The 21,737-nt window shown below is 46.4% G+C and overlaps 1 long non-coding RNA gene across 1 annotated transcript in view; it reads left to right on the top strand.

Annotated features, from left to right (window-relative positions):
- LOC140905027 (uncharacterized) overlaps positions 1 to 21,737 on the top strand; it is a 100,038-nt gene that overhangs the window by 42,560 nt on the left and 35,741 nt on the right. The window contains exon 2 of the long non-coding RNA XR_012156714.1: positions 18,971 to 19,028. This is a non-coding gene — a long non-coding RNA (uncharacterized lncRNA). The remainder of the gene's footprint in view (positions 1 to 18,970; positions 19,029 to 21,737) is intronic.

Here is a 21,737-nt window from a genome sequence, read left to right as displayed (position 1 = left end):
TTAAAGATCTAATTATTTATAGCAGCACACATTTGTATCACATGCTAAGGGATCAGTGGCACTATGAATTGGATTATTTTATGCAGATGTCAATTCTTATTAACCAAGGGTGCAGTGAGAGTCTCATTTACCAGAGCAAGCACCGTGTTGTTTAAAACCATGGCCCGGGAGACTGGCAGTTCATATGGGGCAAGATGTCAGCACCGGGGTAAAAGCCCATGGGAGAGGAATGTTTTGGCTGACAATCGTATCCAACAGACTGTTTTCTGAATCCTCTCTTCAAAGGGGAAAGGTGTGGCAGGAGCACAGGCTGCAAGTGTTGCAGTTGTCAGGAGCTGCAAAGACAGCAGAGGGCCGTTGTGTGGATCTAGGACCCGCCATGCTAATTGCAGATGACAACATGGCACCTGAGGGAGCCATGTTGCAAAACGCTGTCCCCTTCGCTCCTATCATACCCACTCCTCACCAGGGACTGGATGGCATAGAGGCTATGATAATACTGCTGTCTAGAGTGCGCTGCTCCCCTTCTCCACCCCCTTTTGCTTCCATTTCCACCTCTAATCATTGTGGCTGCCTGTTAATATGGTCATGGAGGGGTTTTCTCTGGCTCCTCAGGGAGAGGGCAGCATGCAGCAGCGTCCACAGAGAAAGCAGACAGTAACCCACATTGTATCTATTTTTGTTCCACTCTGCCAATAAACATTGTTCCCAATGTTAAATCTCTCTGCTGAGCTTTGTACTGTTCCAGAGAAAGCAACACCAAACTTATAGTCAGATTGCGTCCTAGAGCATCTACAACCTAGGGGGCCAACATTTTCAAACCTGTGAGACTTAAATTAGACTCTTAAATTTATATTTTGGCACCTGAGGATAGTCTGGTGTAAAACAATCTTGCCTTGTGTGACAGAGTGCTGGGACCCAACCCCTGAGCCACTCGGATTCCTTAAACACCAAGTAATTTCCCTGGGGTGGACATGACTGTGCTTAATTAGCATATTTGAATGGGCAGGAGGAGGACCAAAGAGCTAATTATCCCATTAACACTAGAGGCTAGAAGAAGGCACAGGAGGGAAGTGCTGGGAATAAAGGCAGGTTGGCAGAGCCAGAACCAAGGCGGCTTAGGGGGAACATGTGTGCTTCTCTCTTCTTGATGGAGAGCTAAGGACAAACTGAAACTCTAAGTAACATGGCAGAAGTCCACAAACTGTGGGGTGTGCCCCCTAGGGTGGTGCTGAAGAAGGGGAGGGTGCGACAGGGCCTCGGCCAGCCCCCACGGCGGGTGGGGAGGGTGCCCTGCCCTGCCCCACCCCGCCCCGCTCCTGCCGTGCCCCCAGTCTCACACCTGGCCCTGCCCTCGGCCTGGCTGTGGCTCCACAACTGGCCCTGGTTCTGGCCCTGCCCCCAGCCGCGGCCTTATTCCCAGCCCCATGCCCAGCTGCAACCTGAGCCTTGGCCCCCTTAACACTGTCCATGTCTCGCCTCCTGCCCCGCCCCCCACCCTGGGAGCTGCAACCCTGCTCCCGGCCCTAGCTCGGGGGACCAGAGGTAAGGTGAGGTGTGACCCTCAAATGTTTGGGGACCACTGTAATACAGTGTATGGATTGGTAAAGTGGTGGGAAGAGCAAATCCCGCAGTGCAGTATTTGCTTCTAACAATGGAAGGGCTCTGAGTCTGTGTAGACAGAGCAGGAGACAGATGTTGCCGTGTCATATCTTGGTGTGAGGACCTTCAGAGAAGAATATTAGGGACCTGATTCTCCTCTTCATTACACCAGTTTTATGCTGGTGCAATGCTATTGATTTCATTGGGATTATGCTGTGGGAAAAGGGGTTTAGCAGAATGGAGAATCAGGCTTTATATATAAGAGGCACAGTAGTATGGCAAAGATCACTCTTGACAGCCCCCCGGTTTACAGGATTCTCAGGAGGCAGGAAAAGGGTAATTAGAGCTTATGCTCTTCTGTTTTTTGTGTTTGGTTGTTACTTAGCTTTACAAATGTCACGCTGTCTGTGTCAGGAGGCACGTGTACAAAGGGATCCTAGGGAGATTGACAATACACATTTTATATTAACAGTCATTATTTTGTATGTTACTTGAGAAATTTGGAAGGCAGATCAGGAGGTTATTCTGTCATACTTCGGTTTCAATCCCTCCTCTCTCTCCAAGAGTGTTTCAGCCTTTGCTATTTTTAAAGCTTTCAATGTAAAACTATGTGCAACATAATAGTACAGTACCTGGGTAATTTAATAGTATTTTCTATTTATAATCCACCGATTACTTAGAGAAATAAACCTGAGTGCTGCCACCATTTTTTTTTTAAATGAAGGTACAACTGGGGCCAGAATCTGGTTAGGCTACTCTTCTACTATCAAGCAATTTTTCTATTGCCTTAAGGTATTGTTATGCAGAAAGGTGTTAATGGTTGCTATCAGTCACAGACCTGGGTAAAGTCAATGGGTGTATTAAGCACCTTTAGTTCAGGCTAAATGAAGGAGCAATTAAATGCCCCTTTTGTATAATGATAGCTAAAACTATGAAGGTCACTGCCAAGGCATTGCCCAACATGGCAGGGCCTGAGCAGAAGCTAAGCCATGTGGACTGAAGGGTTTCTCTGGGGGCTGATTGCAAACACAGGGGCTGGGACATTGCTTGGTTGCAGCTGTGTGTATCAGAGGCAGAAAGCCACAGAAAAGCAAGCAGACACAAGGAGAAGCAGTTGTGAGTATGACCATGACAGTGAGCAGAGACAGAGCTCCTTGGGGCACTGGACTAGCTGGGAAGGCTTGGAAATTATGAGCACAGAAACTGCATGCTCATGTTTGTTCCTGTGCACGTGAGGTCACGCCGCACATGGGTGCCATTTTTAAGAGTACACCCCGTCCACCCCTGCCGTTGTGTCCTTGGACATAGTGTGTGTGAGGTCACAGCACATGGGGGTGGGGTGGCATGCTTTTAAAATGGCATTCCCCCATCCAATACCAGGAAAAAGGCACCTCCGGTTTTGTCTGAGTAGTGGAAAGGGGACACACCGCAGAAAAGCAGGACTGTCTGGTTTAATATGGGATGAGTGGCCTGCCTACCAACACTATGTTCGCTAGGATTCTGAATGTATCATGTCAAGGTACGGCTTTCTGACTTGGACTGGAAAAAGAAAACTCTTTTGCCCAGATCCTCAAACATACTTAGACATTGCATTGCTTTGCTCAGCATTGCAACACCTAGCCACTAGATGGCCTTCCACCTCATGGAATCCTCAGCCCTGAGTTAGGTGGCCAGGATCACTAGACAGTGCTTAAGGAAAGCTTGCTAACTTCTGAGAAGCCTAAGCAGGGAGCTGCTTAAGTTAGCCAGGAGTGAAATTCAGAGAAAAGGGGCTTAGGTGCCTGACTAATGCACCAGAGATAGGTGCCTCCTTCTGCTCAGGATTCTGCTGTGAACCTTCTCCTGGAATTAGGTGCCCAAGCCAGACACACCAAGCTGAAGCCAGTGATTCCCAGGGGTTATTCCTGGGACTGCCCTGAAAGACACTTTGAATTGATAGATTGATACAACTGTCACTCTTTAGATTTCAACTCATTTGGCTACAGGTGCTGTCTTTGGTGTGAGATCTAATACAAACTGACTTGGGGTAAGTGCATGGTTTCTTGGGTCTGGAAACAACCTGACTGTTTTGTGGCGGTTGTTTTTCTTTTTTTTAAGTGACCATTTATGACTAAATCCAGCTTGCCTGTGTGGCAAGATAGACTGGAGAGTCTAAAGGGATTGTCTGACCCCATGGTGGGACTGGTACAGTGATCCAGGAGTGCACATTTGTCACTGGCTTAGTGAAATCTAATTATCGAACCCACCACCGGTGTGGGGTGTCTGCCCTGTTTTGGCTGGTCTGCCCTGAGATAGCAGCTCCAGACAATGTGACAGCTGGCCTGTGACAGTGTTCCATGTCCTAGCACCTGAAACCCACCGGGATGAAACTGAGACCTTTTGCCATTTTTTCCATGGAAAACCAGAGCGCAGGAGAGAGTTCAGAATAGCCTGATGGGTAAAGCACTCGCCTGCGATGTGGGAGACCCAGGTCTGAGTCCCTGCTCTGCCTGATGTAGAGTAGGGATTTGAACTCAGGTCTCATGACCCAGCTGAGTGTCCAAGCCATCAGTCTTGTCTAAGATGGATTTTTTTCCCTCAATCTCCCTTATTGAAGCTGTTCTAATTTGTAGAAATATTGTTGGAGCAGAGACTTGAAGCTGTCTTCCGCATCCTAGGAAAGTACTCTCACCAGGGTGCTATGCAGCCAGTCTCGCATTCTGGCCCAATGACTATTTAATTTAACGGTGGGGTGACATCAGTGCTTAGGCATCTTTGATTGCCATCCAGTAGAAACATATGTGTCATGAGGAGTTGGGTGGCAGCTGAGTTGTGGTTCAAAGAATGTCAGTGGTGCCTAGAGAGGAGCCCAAATACTTCTGAGGATCTGGGCTTTAAAGTCTTAACAACACGCTAACCTAGGTTACTTTGTTTAGTGAGTCAAACAGGAGGATTATTCAGAAGACCACTTCACCCCTCAGATTAGGCTGGACATGCTGTATTCTGGGGCATTACCAAAATCAATATTGTTGATAAGATTGCTAATTTGGCTTCAGGCAAAGAAATGCAGGAGGAGAAAACAGTAGTTTGAAATGGCAGGATAAAAACAGTGAACAATTCTGAAATATTTAACTACATAGCAGAAAAATTAAAAGCCTCAGTGGCACATGGCACACAGGGTGTTCTGCAAATATTCCTTGTGGGTAGGTTTGCTTCTCTGCTGTCATCCCCATATCAGAACTAAGCACTTGAATGAGTTCTGTATGTAAGCAGAGTCTGGATAAGCTCTCCCCTGACATCTAGTGGTGAGCTGTGGAAAAAGACTTCAGAAGCTGATCTCATTTGCATGGACACACCCACCCTGCCTTGGTGCTCAACATGATGGGACTGCTTGCCCAAATGATCACTTGTGGCTGGTGTTGGATCCCCAGTCTCCTTGTTATTGGGGCCAGAGTAATAAAGCGTTGCTATCCTTGTTGTGTGAACCTAGGGCAGCAGAACTGTACGTGGCATACCCCAATGGAAGGACTCATCCTCAACTGAACAGCACTCGCTAGGCAGGGAACATGGGTTCCAAAGCCCAGTGAGTTGAGAGAGGGTGGGGACAGGTACTTGTACCTGGTGGTGTGGGCCCTGTTTAAGGGCTCTAGACACCATTTGACCTCTTCTCTCTCCATGGTGTAATGAACCTAATTTAAACTCAGCTGAGAGTCTTGCTACATACTGCAGAGCTGAAATCACTGATACTTAGGTCTAAGTATCACACCTACTTTTGGGCAGTGTCTCTATTGCAAGAGACTGTCCAGTGTGCACAAGAAGTGAGGCTCCCACACTAACAGCTGAACTCACTGAGAGCTGCGTTAAGTGTGTGTGGGGGGGCTCTGATGACATCTTGGTGAGTGGGCAGCTGGCAGACAGAGGCGTGGCAAGCAGCCAGCAGAGAACCTGATGGAGAGGGCCAGAACAGAGCCTCGCAGAGGTGTGGCAATCAGCTGTTGGGGTGATGAGTGAGTGCCTAAGCAGTGCAGCATGTAAGGTGCCTCCTTAGCCCCCCTGCCTTCCACACAGGGTGGGAAGTGAACTCTGCGGATGAACCTCTGAACTCTGGGGCTGCACTGGCCAAGGACAGCAACTGTGAGTGGGGCACAGAGAAGGGACAGGCACATTAAAGAGACTTTTGGATTGCTGGACTTAAGACCCTGAGGAGAAAAGGACACTGCCCAACTTACTGGGGGTGGGTCTTTTGCTCATGGTTTGTGTTTATGAGCCCTAGTTGCGGTATTTTCCCAAATTAAGGCTGAGTTACTTCCCTCCTTTTATTAAAAGTTTTTGCTACCCTAAGGCTTGGTCTACACTATGAGTTTATGTCAGATTTAGCAGCGTTAAATCCGAATTAACCCTGCACCCGTCCACCCAATGAAGCTGTTTTTTCAACATAAAGGACTCTTAAAACCGATTTCTGTACTCCTCCCCAATGAGGGGATTAGCGCTGAAATCGACATCGCCGTTTTGAATTAGGGTTAGTGTGGACGCAATTCGAAGGTATTGGCCTCTGGGAGCTATCTCACAGTGCACCATTGTGACTACTCAGGACAGCACTCTGAACTCGGATGCACTGGCCAGGTGTACAGGAAAAGCCCCGGGAACTTTTGAATCTCATTTGCTGTTTGGCCAGGCAAGCTCATCAGCACAGGTGACCATGCAGTCCCAGAATCGAAAAAAAGCTCCAGCATGGACCGAATGGGAGGTACTGGATCTGATCGCTGTATGGGGAGAGGAATCCGTGATATCAGAACTACGTTCCAAAAGACAAAATGCCAAAACATTTCAAAAAATCTCAGAGGCCATGAGGGACAAAGGCTACATCACGGATGCAACACAGTGCCACGTGAAACTTAAGGAGCTCAGTCAAGTGTACCAGAAAACCAAAGAATCAAACGGACACTCCGGGACAGAGCCCCAGACATGCCGCTTCTACGCTGAGCTGCATGCAATTCTAGAGGGGGCCGCCACCACTACACCACCCCTGTCCGTGGACTCCGATGATGGGGTACTCTCCGCCATGGCTGAGGATTTGGCAGATGGGGAAGATGAGGAGGAGGAGGACGAGCTTGGGGAGAGCACACCGTTCTCCCCGACAGCCAAGATCTTTTTATCACCCTGACTCAAATACCCTCCCAACCCAACAAAGCCAGAGAAGGGACCTCTGGTGAGTGTACCTTTTTAAATATAATACATGGTATAAAAGCAAGTGTTTTTTTAATGATGAAGTAGCCTGAGGACTTGGGATGCATTCGTGGCCAGTACTGCTACTGGAAAAGTCTGTTAACGTGTCTGGGGATGGAGTGGAAATCCTCCAGGGACATCTCCATGAAGCTCTCCTGGAGGTTACTCTAAAAGCCTTTGCAGAAGGTTTCTGGGGAGAGCAGCCTTATTCCGTCCTCCATGGTAGGACACTTTACCATGCCATGCTAGTAGCAAGTAATCTGGTATCATTGCATGACAAAGCCTGGCAGCGTATGGTCCTGGTCTTTGCTGGCATTCAAGCAACATCCGTTCTTTATCTCTCTGTGTTATCTTCAGGAGAGTGATATCGTTCATGGTAACCTGGTTGAAATAGGGGGATTTGATTAAGGGGACATTCAGTGGTGCCCGTTCCTACTGGGCTGCTTGCCTGTGGCTGAAAAGAAATCCTCCCCGCAATTAGCCATGCGGTGGGAGGGGGGGCCATTGGTGCTGAGCTGTTCGCATTTGGCTAGCAGGGATCTTCCCTGATACCAGCCAGGCGGTGCGGGGGAGGGGAAAAGCGATCATCCCAGAGAATTGGATGCGGGGAGGGGGTTAGTTTGGTTTCTGCTGCTGCACGTTAACAGGAAAACTGCAGCACTAAATGGCCAACTCAACAGGCTTTGCTTGGTATGGGAAAAGAGGGGGCTGATGTTATGAAGGTTGCAGAAGCCGAAAGACTATGGCTTACCATGGCCTCCTGCAAGCCGAATTCTGTTGCCCAGCCCTGCATGTGTGATCTCTAACACCAAAGACGCAGGCACTCAATATAAGATGCAAAATGAGACCTTGTACCAAAATCACATGTGCTATGTAATGTGAATAGCGTTGTTCACTGTGAAAGAGTATAGCCATTGTTCTGTAAAATGTATCTTTTTAAATACTTCATTCCTTTTTCCTCCAGCAGCTGCAAATATTTCAAGCCTCCCTCCTCCGTCCCAAAGGCTATCTCAGATATGGCAGCGAAAAAAACACATGCGCGAAGAAATGTTCTCTGAGCTCATGCAGTCATCCGGCACTGACAGAGCTGTGTGGAGGGACACAATAGCAGAGTACAGGATGATGGCCGATGAACGTGAGGAGAGGTGGCGGCAGGAAGATCAGAGGAGGCATGAGGAAATGCTGGGGCTACTGCGGGATCAAACAGACATGCTCTGGCATCTGGTGGAAGTTCATGAACAGCAGCAGGATCACAGACTGCCGCTGCAGCCCCTGCTTAACTGCCCTCCATCCTCCCCAAGTTCCATAGCCTCTTCACCCGGATGCCCAAGAACGTGGGGGGGGGGAAGGGCGCCTCCGGGCACCCAGCCACTCCATCCCAGTGGACAGCCCAAGCAACAGAAGGCTGGCATTCAACAAGTTTTAAAGTGGCCTTTTCCTTCCACCCTACCCTCCTCCCACACCCCACCCGGGCTCCCTTGTGAGTTATCTCTCTATTTTTATAATCAATTAATAAAGAATACATGTTTTTAAAAGGATAGTGACTTTATTTCCTTTGCAAGCAAGCTGTGATGGAAGGCGGGAGGGCAGGTGGCTTACAGGGAATTAGAGTCAACCAAGGGGGTGGGTTTTCATCAAGGAGAATCAAACAGAAGTGTCACACAGTACCCTGGCCAGTCATGAAACTGGTTTTCAAAGCATCTCTGATGTGCACTGCTTCCTGCTGTGCTCTTCTAACTGCCCCGGTGTCTGGCTGCACGTATTCAGTGTCCAGGCAATTTGCCTCAACCTCCCACCCCGCCATAAACTTCTCCCGCTTACTCTCACAGAGATTGTGGAGCAAACCACAAGCAGCAATAACAATGGGAATATTGGTTTTGCTGAGGTCTGAGCGAGTCAGTAAACTGCACCAGCGACCCTTTAAACGTCCAAATGCACACTCTACCACCATTCTGCACTTACTCAGCCTATAGTTGAACAGCTTCTTACTACTGTCCAGGGTGCCTGTGTACGGCTTCATGAGCCAGGGCATTAAGGGGTAGGCTGGGTCCCCAAGAATAACTATAGGCATTTCAACATCTCCAACAGTTATTTTCTGGTCTGGGAAGTAAATCCCTTCCTGAAGTCATTTAAACAGACCAGAGCTCCTGAAGACACGAGAGTCATGAACCTGTCCCAGCCATCCCACGGTGATGTTGGTGAAACATCCCTTGTGATCCACCAGTGCTTGCAGCACCATTGAAAAGTACCCCTTGCGGTTTATGTATCGGCTGCCTTGGGGTCCAGTCCCAAGATAGGGATATGCGTTCCGTCTATAGCCCCACCACAGTTAGGGAATCCCATTGCAACAAAGCCACCTACTATGACCTGCACATTTCCCAGAGTCACTACCTTTGATAGCAGCAGCTCAATGATTGCGTTGGCTACTTGCATCACAGCAACCCCCACAGTCGATTTGCCCACTCCAAATTGATTATTGACTGATCGGTAGCTGTCTGGCATTGCAAGCTTCCACAGGGCTATTGCCACTCGCTTGTGAACTGTGAGGGCTGCTCTCATCTTGGTATTCTTGCGCTTCAGGGCAGAGGAAAGCAAGTCACAAAGTTCCATGAAAGTGCCCTTACGCATGCGAAAGTTTCACAGCCACTGGGATTCGTCCCAGACCTGCAACACTATGTGGTCCCACCAGTCTGTGCTTGTTTCCGGGGCCCAGAATTGGCATTCCACGGCTTGAACCTGCCCCATTAACACCATGATCTCCAAATTGCGGGGGAACGCGGTTTTAGAGAAAAGTGTGTTCATGTCCTCATCACCGCGCTGCCATCGCCTCCTCGCCTGGTTTTTCAGGTGCTGGTTCTGCATACACTGCACGATAATGCACAAGGTGTTTACAATGGTCATAACTGCTGCGGTGAGCTGAACGGGCTCCATGCTTGCTGAGCTATGGTGTCTGCTCCTGCTTGGGCAATCCAGGGAAAAGGGCGCGAAACGATTGTTTGCCGTTGCTCTGGCAGAGGGAGGGGCAACTGACAACATGGCTTACAGGGTTGGCGTACAGGGAATTAAAATCAGCAAGGGGGGTGGCTTTGCGAGAAACAGAATGGCCCCCTTAAGGATAGAACTCAAAACCTCAAAGATAGAACTCAAAACTGGGTTTAGCAGGCCGTTGATTTCTTGGAGGGAGGGAGGAGAAAAGGAATACAAAACGAATCTGGTCTATTTCTTGTTTTGATCCACTTCATCTGTCTTTATACATCTTGCTGGCAGCAGACTGTGCAGTACGACCGCTAGCCATCGTCATCTCCTGGGTGCTCGGCAGAAGACAGTGCAGTATGACTGCTAGCCATCGTCTTCTGCTGGCTGCAGATTAAAAGAGTGCACTGCCGGTAGGATTGAATCGCCATGAGATGAAACTTAAAAAGGTAATGACCTGGCTGAGTCACTCCCATGTTTGCCCAGGCGCCCCGACCTCATCGAGGTCAGTTAAAAGAGCACCCTGGACTACATTGACGATGGCTACCAGTCATACTGCACTGTCTGCTGCCAAAAGGCAATAAACTGCTGCTGTGTAGCAATGTAATACCATGTCTGCCAGCACCCAGGAGACATATGGTGACAGTTAGCTGAGCGGGCTCCATGCTTGCCGTGGTATGGCGTCTGCATGGGTAACTCAAGAAAAAAGGCACAAAAACAATTGTCTGCCGTTGCTTTCATGGAGGGAGGGAGGGAAGGGGGGCCTGACGATATGTACCCAGAACCACCCGCAACAATGTTTTAGCCCCATCAGGCACTGGGATTTCTACCCAGACTTCAAATGGGCAGCGGAGACTGTGGGAACTGTGGGATAGCTACCCACAGTGCAATGCTCTGGAAGTCGACGGTTACCTCGGTACTGTGGACACACTCCACCGACTATAATCACTTAGAGCATTTGTATGGGGACACACACAATCGACTGTATAAAAACGCTTTCTACAAAACCGACTTCTATAAATTCGACCTAATTTCGTAGTGTAGACAAGGCCTAAGACTCTGTGCTTGCAAGAGGGGAAGTATTGCCTCTTAGAGGTGCCCAGGGGATGATGTGTAATTGTCCCAGGTCACTGGGTGGCGCTTGATCAGGTTTTGTGTTGTATTATTGAAAAGGAACCCCTTAGATACTGAACCCGGCCCTTGTTGTAGCTGGCTCCAACTAGCAGAAGGGTTACATTTTCATTATTAAGATGCTGAAAGGTGGCTATTTTTACATGCACTCTGCCAGATTCTGCAGTCCAGTAAAACAATGTTGTACTGTATAAGTGATGCAAAGCAGTTTTAAAGCATCCAGAGATGGCCAATGGAGAATTCCCCCATTCGGGGAAATTCTCTGCTGGGGCACAGCTGGGAGAAGTGCTATGATACCGCCTATACCAGCTGTCCCCATTCTCAAGGTGAAGGAGGCCGTCAGAGGCATTCCATGGGTAGGGCATGCATATTTGGGAGGGAGGGGCCATGGCAGAGCAGAATTCTGATATGCCTGATCCTCCACTAGCCTCAGGGTTTGTCTATACTTACCACGCTGCAGTGGCACCATGGTGAGCAGGTGATTTGTAAAAAGTTCTCCCAGCATCAATTCCATAAGTTATCAACCAATAGGAAGTCCATGTGCAGAGTTTGTTTAAATTCTTCCATGTGAAATAGAAGAGTAATCCAGAATGGAGCTTGAGACCTCAGTCTTGTGATTTAAACTTTCCCTGATGAAATTCAAACATATCTGAGACAAACAGGATTGGGTCCCAAAGTTCTTTTATAGATCTCTGGCAGGCTACAACAGCCCCTTGACAGAAGATAACACAGCAAACTTTCCTTGGATGAAGAATAAGTAATATACATTGTTGCTTTGAAGCAAACCTCCTATTTCCTATGTATACACAGGTAATTATTTGCATGTATTAGCATAAGACAATTAACCATTCAAAGATTCACAGGTAGTTTATTTCTCTTTGAAGTTTGTAGTAAAGACAATGATATTATTACACCACACATTTTCATCTAATTCCTAATATTCCCTTTTGATCTCTGAATCAATAGAATATAGTAACAAACAGGAACAGAAGTTTAGCATCTACAACATGGATGGGCAAACTATGGCCCACGGTCCGCTTCTGGCCCATCAGATGTTTTTATCTGGCCCTCGTGTTCCCGTCAGGGAGCGGGGTCGGGGGCTTGCCCTGCTCGACCTGCTTGGTGCTCCTGCTGGGGAGCTTTTCCCACTCTGCCTGCCCGGCACTCCCCATCCCCCGACTCACAATTCCTTTGATGAGCAACATCTTCACGCAGAGCCACACTGTGCAGACACGACCTTACCACACTGTTTCCAGGATCTGAAGCCCGCCCCTATGTGGCAGCCCCTCCTACACGGCATCATGCCCAATCCCCTCCCAGTCTCCGACAGCCCCACCCTCGAGAACCTCAAAACTGCCCAGGGGCCGCACCCATCCCAGCTAGGGTGCCTCTGCCCGTGGTGCTGTCTGGTACGGCCATCTTGGTGTCACTGCTGGCACGGCCCCTAGAAGTCCCCAGTACCGCCTCTGTGGAGTGCCCCCCCCTCGACGAGTCCTTCCTCCCCCACCTTGGTAACATCTCTTATAGAGCCCTCCCATGCTACACTCCATAGAGTCCCCACTCCTCCACCAGGCATTCATGGCCCGCCGTACAATTTCCATACCCAAATGCAGCCTTGAGGCCAAAAAGCTCGCCCAGCCCTGATCTACAAGCTGATTAGATCACATTGTTAACATCTAACAAGATACAGGTAGATACAGGCAAATGCAATTAGTATTTACTTCTAGTTACCTTAGGGTGACCAGATGAAAAGGACAAAATATCAGGACACACGGGGGAAGCAAAAAAAAAAAAAAAGTGGCCGGAGTTGCCGAAGCGCCAAAAAAAAACCCCGCCGGAGCAGCTAAAGCCGCAATATCAGGACATCTGGTCACCCTAAGTTACCTGGCAATAGAGGTTTGCATTTAAAAGAATTTAGTCTACTTAATGACTTTGATAACCACCTACAGTACAAGAAATGGCCCTGTTTACTATTTCAGTACTTCTCTAATACGGTTTTAAAGGTTGATCTGGGATCACTTTAATCTGCTGGTTGCTTAACCCTTTCTGGCTCAGTGTCACGGGGTACTTAAGGTACTTCATGTGGATAAATAGCTCCTTGTTACCCAGCTGATAGGATAAGATCTAAGAAAGAGCAGTTTCTGGATAGCCTTGGCTGAGAGACAAGACCTGGTAAGTGTCGATCTCCTTAAGTCTCTCCCATTAAGCTGATTGGTCTTATTTTCAGTGTAACACTCAATGCTTCCCTTATATATTTTAGTTGCTCCTGATGGAAATCAGAGGAAGTTGTTGTTTCTGGAGAGTTCTTAATCCTACCAGGTTGCTACTTCCTTAATATGAGTATGCCCTTGAAATGACATTTAGAGGACACATTTTCTTAACATTTAAGACACATAGTGTTGTTTTCATTAAGGCACAGGTAAAAATCATCCAGTTGAGTCACCGTAGATACAGACTCAGGATTTCTATATTACATTTTTGAACTGAACAGTTTCCAGAGGCTAAAATAGGCTTTTGAGTTTAAATTTAGGGTTCATATCCCCTTCCAAGGTACAAAAGCACCAGCCTTTGCGTGAGCTGCTATTAGAGAGCTCCAGTTGCAAGGAAGGACACACAGTGCAGGCAAAAGTGTGTGTGACTTTAGCAACAGCAAAGCAAGGTCCCTTTTTGTACAATAAGTACACAGCTTGGTTACCCCATGGAATATAACTAACTAGTCTCTCAAATATTTTCCCCAAGATAACTCTTTGATATCCAAACACTCATGAAATTGCATGCCTTTTAACACATCCGTTTCCTTGATAGTCTTCCGTCTTCTGGTAAAACTTGGATCTTTTAGACTTACCCATGGAAACTGGGGCAGGGTGGTGGTGGGGGGGGGGGCAATTTGCTGACCAGCAGGCCAGTAAATAATATGGCCCAGTAAAGACCTGCTAGTAATCTTCCTCTCTGACATCTCCAGCACTCAGTCAAAGCAGCTATTGGATGCTTTGGGTCAGTTTCATTGTGCATCTGTTCCAAAGCTGGTGCAGCAGCAGAGAGGTGGAAGTGTGGTCCACATCCTGAAAGACAGTTAGGCTGAATCAATCCCTGCAGTTTTGGAATCGTGAGGCCCGAGGGCCCAAATCCTCAAAGATAGTTCAGCTCCTAGCTTAACTGAGTTAGGCTCCTCACTTTGTAATCAGTTAAGTTAGGAGCCGAACTATCTTTGGGGAACTGGACCCTTGTGTCTCCAGATTCCAAAACTGCAGGGGTTGATTCAGTCCCCAGCACAAGCTGAGGCAGCCTACGGGGCTCCCTTAAGTTGTGCTCCTGGCTGCCATAGCTCCTGTTGGGCTAGCAGGGAATCACCGAGGGACAGGATCCATTCTCTCCTTTCTCTAGCCCACCTCCATGCTCCCCCAGCATGCCACCCGTGCTGCAGGGATGTTTCAGAGGCCCCTTATGTCACTGCTGTTGGTGTAGGCTGTAGGGAAATTATGAATGTGGTCCCATAACTGTGGCAAGCCTTTTATCTCAGGAACTAGCACATGAGCTGCTAACTGGAGGTTATCATACCTCATAAGAGCATTTTTCTATCTGGAAATGTACAGTAAGTGTGCAGTTTTTTACTAATGCAAACCACATTTTAATAAATTGTACAAGAGACGGAGGATACAAAGACACCCTGTATGGAACTGTTGGCCTTCTTATGTAAAGTAATCTCATGTTGTCCTTCCTGCATATAGGGTGACCAGATGTCCCGATTTTATAGGGACAGTCCTGATATTTGGTGCTTTTTTTTAATATGGGCTCCTATTACCCCCCACCCCCACCCCGTCCCAATTTTTAACACTTGCTATCTGGTCACCCTACCTGCATATCGTCTCATTTTGCAATGCATCCAGTTCTCCTTTTTGTCTGACTTTTCTTCCTTTCCCACTTGAGTCTGTGTTGATGTAAAAGCAATTAAAGACACCTGGAATCGCCAGTCTACACACTTATCTCCCTTGAATGTGGGCTACTAACTTTATTCCTGTTCACCTCTTCAGTGCAACAGTGCTACCACCCTCCATGCAAACATGAAAGGCTTGAAAGTCATACTCACTTACTTCACCTTTGACCTGTTAATTTATTTATTGTATAATTTACTTACGAAATGGTGTGTGTATACACTATGGAACAAACATACACTGTAATATCTGTATATTTTAAAGTTAATTTTTTTAAAAAATGTAAATATATATATTGTGGTCAAGATTTTTCTAGATGAGTGCCTAAAGTTAGGCTCCTAAATCCATATTTAGGCAACTAAACAATTGGCCTAGTTTCTTAGAATCCTCTATTGACTACAATAAAAGCTTGCTTAGATACTCAGCATTTCTGGCAATAAGACCACTTATTTAGTTGCCTAAATATGGATTTAGGAACCTAACTTTAGGCACCCATTTAAAAAAAATCTTGGTCTGTTTGAGATGTTTTGAGCATTTAAAATGGGGCTCTACCTTGTATTTCACTGACTGAAAAGCTAAATCCAGTAGGGCCATATTTTCAAAAGGATTTGAATGCCTAATGATAGATACCTACCTTCTTAGGCACCTCGTGGGACATTCAAAGGCACCTATCTTAATCTTTAGGCACAATCTTTGAAAATCTGGCCCTTAGTTACTATGGACCTAATCCTGTATCTATTGAAGTTGGTGACAAAGCCCCAGTTGGCCACAATGGGTTCAGGATCGAGCACCTTGAGCCTAACCATGCAGGGCTCAGAAGAAACTGTAAAACCCACTTACAATTGCATTTCTCTACCTTCTTAAAATGTCACAATTCTAAATTGTTATCTCTGGACATTCCAGTCTAGCAGTGTGCCAAGCCCCAATGAGAACCTTTCCCCAGGAATAATGCTCTAATTTCTAACCCTGCAAGATGCATGAGATAACATACCTTAGAACTATTAGTTTTTTATGATGTATGAAAAAGGGGGTTTTGAGGAAGGACAAATTGTGCACATCTTGTGTGGGGTTTTTTTTGTTTTTGTTTTTGTGAGGAAACTTTTCAGGGGCTTGGAAATGGAATGTTACAATAAGCCCAATGGAGATCATTGAGTGGACAGAGGATCCTAGAATTGTAGGACTAGAAGGGACATTGAGAGGTCTTCTAGTCCAGTCTCCTGCACTCAAGGCAGGACTAAGTATTATCTAGACCATCCGTGACAGATCTTTATCTAACCTGTTCTGTGGAATCTCCATCATTGGAGATTTTTAAATCTCCCTAGGTAATTAATTCCAGTGCTTAACTATCCTGACAGTTAGGAAGCTTTTCCTAATGTCCAACCTAAATTGCCCTTGCTGCAATTTAAGCCCATTGCTGCTTGTCCTATCCTCAGGGGTTAAGGAGAACAATTTTTCTCCCTACTTCTTGTAACAACCTTTTATGTATTTGAAAACTTTTAACATGTCCCCTCTCAGTCTTCAAATTTTTCAATCTTTCCTCATGAGTCATGTTTTCTAGATCTTTAATAATTTTTGTTGCTCTTCTCTGGATTTTCTCCAATTTGTCCACATCTTTTCTGAAATAGTGAAATGGTCACATATGCTTGATAAATTAATTTATCACATGGTCTTGCAACTGATCAGAAGGATATTTCCTCCATAGATGTGGTTTGTATGAGTGTGAGATACATATTAGTGTGCATATACATACATAGCATGCTGTATGCTGTAAATATCCCCTATTGACTTACAAGTCTGCAGACCAGTACCATATTTACCTTCTGAGTTGATGAAAGCTTTAATCTTGTCCACTCACTAATAATGAAATCCTACAAGCACCTCAATCACATTACAGCTTTGTGATTCACTTAGGCTAATGGATCATGTAATTTCTACTCCACAAGTCCTAGCCCACTGTGATAACTGAGCAAGAGAAAACTCTGTATTTAAAGGCATTCTAACTATATAATGGAGAAGTGTAAGGGAGTTTTATATAATCCTTTCTCAATTATATGCCTGCCTTCTGCACTCCTGCAATGCTAGTCTGGCTTTCATGGCTTCTTTTCCTTTCTAAAGTAACTAACAATTAGACTCACCTGCCATAGGCTTCAAATCGTGTTTAAGTTGCCTCTCTTGAAGATCAAATTTGACTTAGAAATGGAACAATTTCTCATAAACATTGTAACAGACTTCTCAAGTGGATGAATGATTTGGTCTAGATCTAAATTATAAAGGAATATTCTCTGAGAGAAATGTGAGTAGTACTAGAGTTCTGCATATGTAAAACAATACTCCTTGTAATTACTCACAGACTTTTGAATAGCTGCTTCAAGAATAGCTAAATCCAAGAATAGAATAAAAAAAGTCTCTGTAGAACAAAGGCCTCTAGAAAACTAGAGGTCCTCTTCCTCAGACCAACTCTGCAACAGGAAAACGTTCTTCACTGTGAAACCCGCTATGGCTTTTGTGGTAACTCATATTTTATAATAAGATTATTTTGTTTTTATTGTGGTTTTCTAATACCATTACCGCTTTTCATCTGCTGTGCTCCATTACAAACCAGTGGGTGAGGAAAATCTGTTTTGTTTTCTAGTCTATTTTTAAAAGCTCTAATTTCTGCTCTCCTGTATACCAATACCTGCATGTTCATGGCTGTCTGCACTGCAATAATATATTTTATATAGCTCAGTAATTGCAGTCTATGGTTGTGTGGGTGGTTGCTAACATTTTGCAATCAAAGCAGGCAGACAAGTGTTAATTGTTCATGGTTCTAAACTGGGGCAAGTAGACAGAAGAACATGAGCATATACCATGCTGAAGATTCACGGGGCTTAATTCAATTCTGTTACACCTTTCAGAGGATCTATTAATGGAGATTCTCTATGTCCTAGTAAGGAGGAGAGGATGGAAGATGATAAAATATGGGTAGCATCTGATGAGAAACTGTCAAATGAAAGAGTCCCATTCAATTACATCATGTAATGGCAGACAGCTAAAAAGTAACAAGGTTTTAAAGTGCTTATATACAAATGCTAGAAGTCTAATTAATAAGATGGGCGAACTAGAGTGCCTCGTATTAAATGGGGGTATTGATATAATAGGCATCACAGAAACTCAGTGGAATGAAGATAATCAATGGAACACAGTAATACCAGGGTGCAAAATATATCAGAAGGGCAGAACAGGTCGTGCTGGGAGGTGGGGAGTGGCACTATATGTGGTAGGAAAGCATAGAATCAAATGAAGTAAAAATCTTAAATGAACCAAACTGTACCATAGAATCTCTATGGATAGTAATTCCATGCTCGAAAAATAAGAATATAGCAGTAGGGATCTATTACCAACCACCAAACCGGGATGGTGACAGTGACTCTGAAATGCTCAGGGAGATTAGAGAGGCTACAAAAATAAACTCAGTAATAATGGGGGATATCAACTATCCCCATATTGACTAGGTACATGTCACCTCAGGACGGGATGCAGAGAAAGTTTCTCGACTCCTTAAATGACTGCTTCTTGGATCAGCTAGTCCTGGAACCACAAGAGAAGAGGCAATTCTTGATTTTGTCCTAAATGGAGCACAGGATTTTGTCCAAGAGGTGAATATAGCTGGACCACTTGGCAATAGTGACAATAATATAATAAAATTTAACATCCCTGAGGCAGGAAAAATGCCAAAACAGCCCAACACTGTAGCATTTAATTTCAGAACAGAGGTCTACACAAAAATAAGGAAGTTAGTTAAACAGAAATTAAAAGGTACAGGGCCAAAAGTGAAATCCCTGAAAGTTTCATGGAAACTTTTTTAAGACCCCCATAATAGAGGCTCAACTTAAATGTATACCCCAAATTAAAAAACATAGTAAGAGAACAAAAAAAGTGCCACTGTGGCTAAATAACAAAGTAGAAGAAGCAGGGAGAGACAAAAAGGTATCCTTTAAAAAGTAGAAGTTAAATCCTAGTGAGGAAAATCAAAAGGAGCATAAACTCTGGAAATGAAGTTTAAAAATATAATTAGGAAGGCCAAAAAAGAATTTTGAAGAACAGCTAATCAAAAACTCAAAGTAATATCAAACATTTTTTTATAGGTACATCAGAAGCAGGAAGCCGGCTGAGCAACCAGTGGGACCACTGGACGATCGAATGGTAAAGAAGCACTCAGGGATGATAAGGCCATTGTGGAGAAAGTACCTTGTTTTGCATTGGTCTTTACAGCTGAGGATGTAAGGGAGATTGTCAAACCTGAGCCATTCTTTTTAGGTGACAAATCTGAGGAACTGTCCCAGATTGCGGTGTCATTAGAGGAGGTTTTGAAACAAATCGATAAACTAAATAGTAATAAGCCCCCAGAACCAGACGGTATTCACCCAAGAGTTCTGAAGGAACTCACGTGAAATTGCAGAACTACTGTCGTCTGTAACCTATCATTTAAATCCGCTTCTGTGCCAGATGACTGGAGGATAGCTAATGTGACACCAATTTTTAAAAAGGGCTCCAGAGGTGATCCCAGCAATTACAGGCCGGTAAGTCTGACTTCAGTACTGGGTAAACTGGTTGAAACTGTAGAAAAGAACAAAATTGTCAGACACAGATGAACATAATTTGCTGGAAGTGTCAACATGGTTTTTGTAAAGGGAAATCATGACTCACCAATCTGCTGCCCAGCAGGGCTGGTACAACCACTAGGCAAACTAGGCGGCCGCCTAGGGCGCCAAGTAGTTGGGGGCAGCCAAAAGCACTCTCTGGCGGAGGCGGTGTAGCAGAGGTGAGCTGGGGCAGAGGGGCGCAGGGAGGGCCGCCTGCAGCAAGTAATGGGGGTGGCGCACAGGGGAACCGCTCCCCACCCCAGCTCACCTCTGCTCCGCCTCCTCCTCTGAGCGCGCCGCCCCGCTCTGCTTCTCTCCCTCCCAGGCTTGCGTGCCAAACAACTGATTGGCGCCGCAAGCCTGGGAGGCGGGAGAAGCAACGGCGGCAGCATGTTCGGGGAGGAGGTGGAGCAGAGGTGAGCTGGGGAGGAGAGTTGCCGCACGGCTCCCTGGGCCGACGGGAGTTGCTGCATGGCTCCCTGAGGCGGGAGGGAGCGGCAGGGAGCTGCTGCAGGGGGGGCACCTCAGGGCAGAGGGGAGCCGCCACGGGGGGGGCACCTCAGGGCGGCAGGGAGCTGCCGTGGGGGGGCGCCTCAGGGCGGAGGGGGGGCGACAGGGAGCTGCCGTGGGGGGGTGCCTCAGGGCGGAGAGGGGGAGGTGGGGAGCTGCCATGGGGGGGGCGCCTCAGGGCGGAGAGGGGGCGCTTCAGGGCGGAGGGGGGGCGGCGGGGAGCTCACTGCAGGGGGGGTGCCTCAGGGCGGAGGGGGGTGCAAGGTGGAAGTTTCGCCTAGGGCGCAAAACATCCTTGCACTGGCCCTGCTGCCCAGGGGTCAGGTAGGCAGGAAACCACCCTGCCCCATTAAAGCTCAGTGTGGCAAGCACACCTAGCAGCTTCCCATTATTGTGTTTAACTGCCCAGCTGACCATGCCGGCTACACGCTGCGGATGCGCTCCTGCCTGGAGCACACAGCAGGTGCTGAATCTTCTGGGCTTGTGGGGAGAAGAGGCTGTGCAGGCACAGGTCCGTTCCAGGCGTGGAAATGACAACGCCTATGAGCAGATTGCTTGGGATGTAGGAGGAGGATGACTACAACAGGGACCAGCAGCAGTGCCATGTGAAAGCTAAGGAGATGCAGCAGGCATAACAGGCGGCCAGGGAGATTAACAATAGATCTGGTGCCAAGATTTAGACCTGCTGCTCTTACAAAAGGCTGCCATCTTAGGTGGAGATCCCACCACCACCACCCTCAATAGCACTGTGGATACTTCTGAGAAGCCAGAGTCATAGGCCCGGCTGTAAAAATGAGGAGTATGGGGGACAGGTGACCCAGGGATCCAGCTGTGCAGTGAGCCAGGACATGTTTATGATACTACTGCAATAATAAATAGTTCCAGAGGTGATCCTGGAAATTACAGGCCAGTGAGCCTGACCTCAGTACTGGGCAAACTGGTTGTAACTATAGTAAAGAACAAAATTGTCAGACACATACATAATTTGTTGGGGAAGAGTCAACATGGTTTTTGTAAGGGGAAATCATGCCTCACCATTCTACTAGAATTCTTTGAGGGGGTCAACAAGCATGTGAACAAGCCAGTGGATATAGTGTACTTAGATTTTCAGAAAGCCTTTGACAAGGTCCCTCACCAATGGCTCTTAAGTAAAGTAAGCTGTCATGGGATAAGAAGGAAGGTTCTCTCATGGATCGGTAACTGGTTAAAAGATAAGAAACAAAGGGTAGGGATAAATAGTCCATTTTCAGAATGGAGAGAGGTAAATAGTGGTATCTCCCAGGGGTCTGTACTGGGACCAGTCCTATTCAACACATTCATAAATGATCTGGAAAAAGGGGTAAACAGTGAGGTGGCAAAGTTTGCAGATGATACAAAACTACTCAAGATAGTTAGCTCCCAGACAGACTGCAAAGAGCTACAAAATGATCTCTTAAAACTGGGTAACTGGGCAACAAAATGGCAGATGAAATTCAATGTTGATAAATGCAAATGATGGGGGTCTAAATTAGTTGTTCCAACTCAAGAAAGAGATCTTGGAGTCATTGTGGATAGTTCTCTGAAAACATCCACTCAATGTGCAGCGGCAATCAAAAAAGCTAACAGAATGTTGAGAATCATTAAGAAAGGGATAGATAAAACACAAAACATCATAATTCCTCTATATAAATCCATGGTACATCCACATCTTGAATACTGTGTGCAGATGTGGTCACCCCATCTCAAAAAAAGATATATTGAAATTAGAATGTCCAGAAAA

This window comes from Lepidochelys kempii, chromosome 1, assembly GCF_965140265.1.
Source record: "Lepidochelys kempii isolate rLepKem1 chromosome 1, rLepKem1.hap2, whole genome shotgun sequence".
Classification (NCBI taxonomy): domain Eukaryota; kingdom Metazoa; phylum Chordata; order Testudines; family Cheloniidae; genus Lepidochelys; species Lepidochelys kempii.
This window is presented reverse-complemented; position numbering and strand designations above follow the sequence as displayed.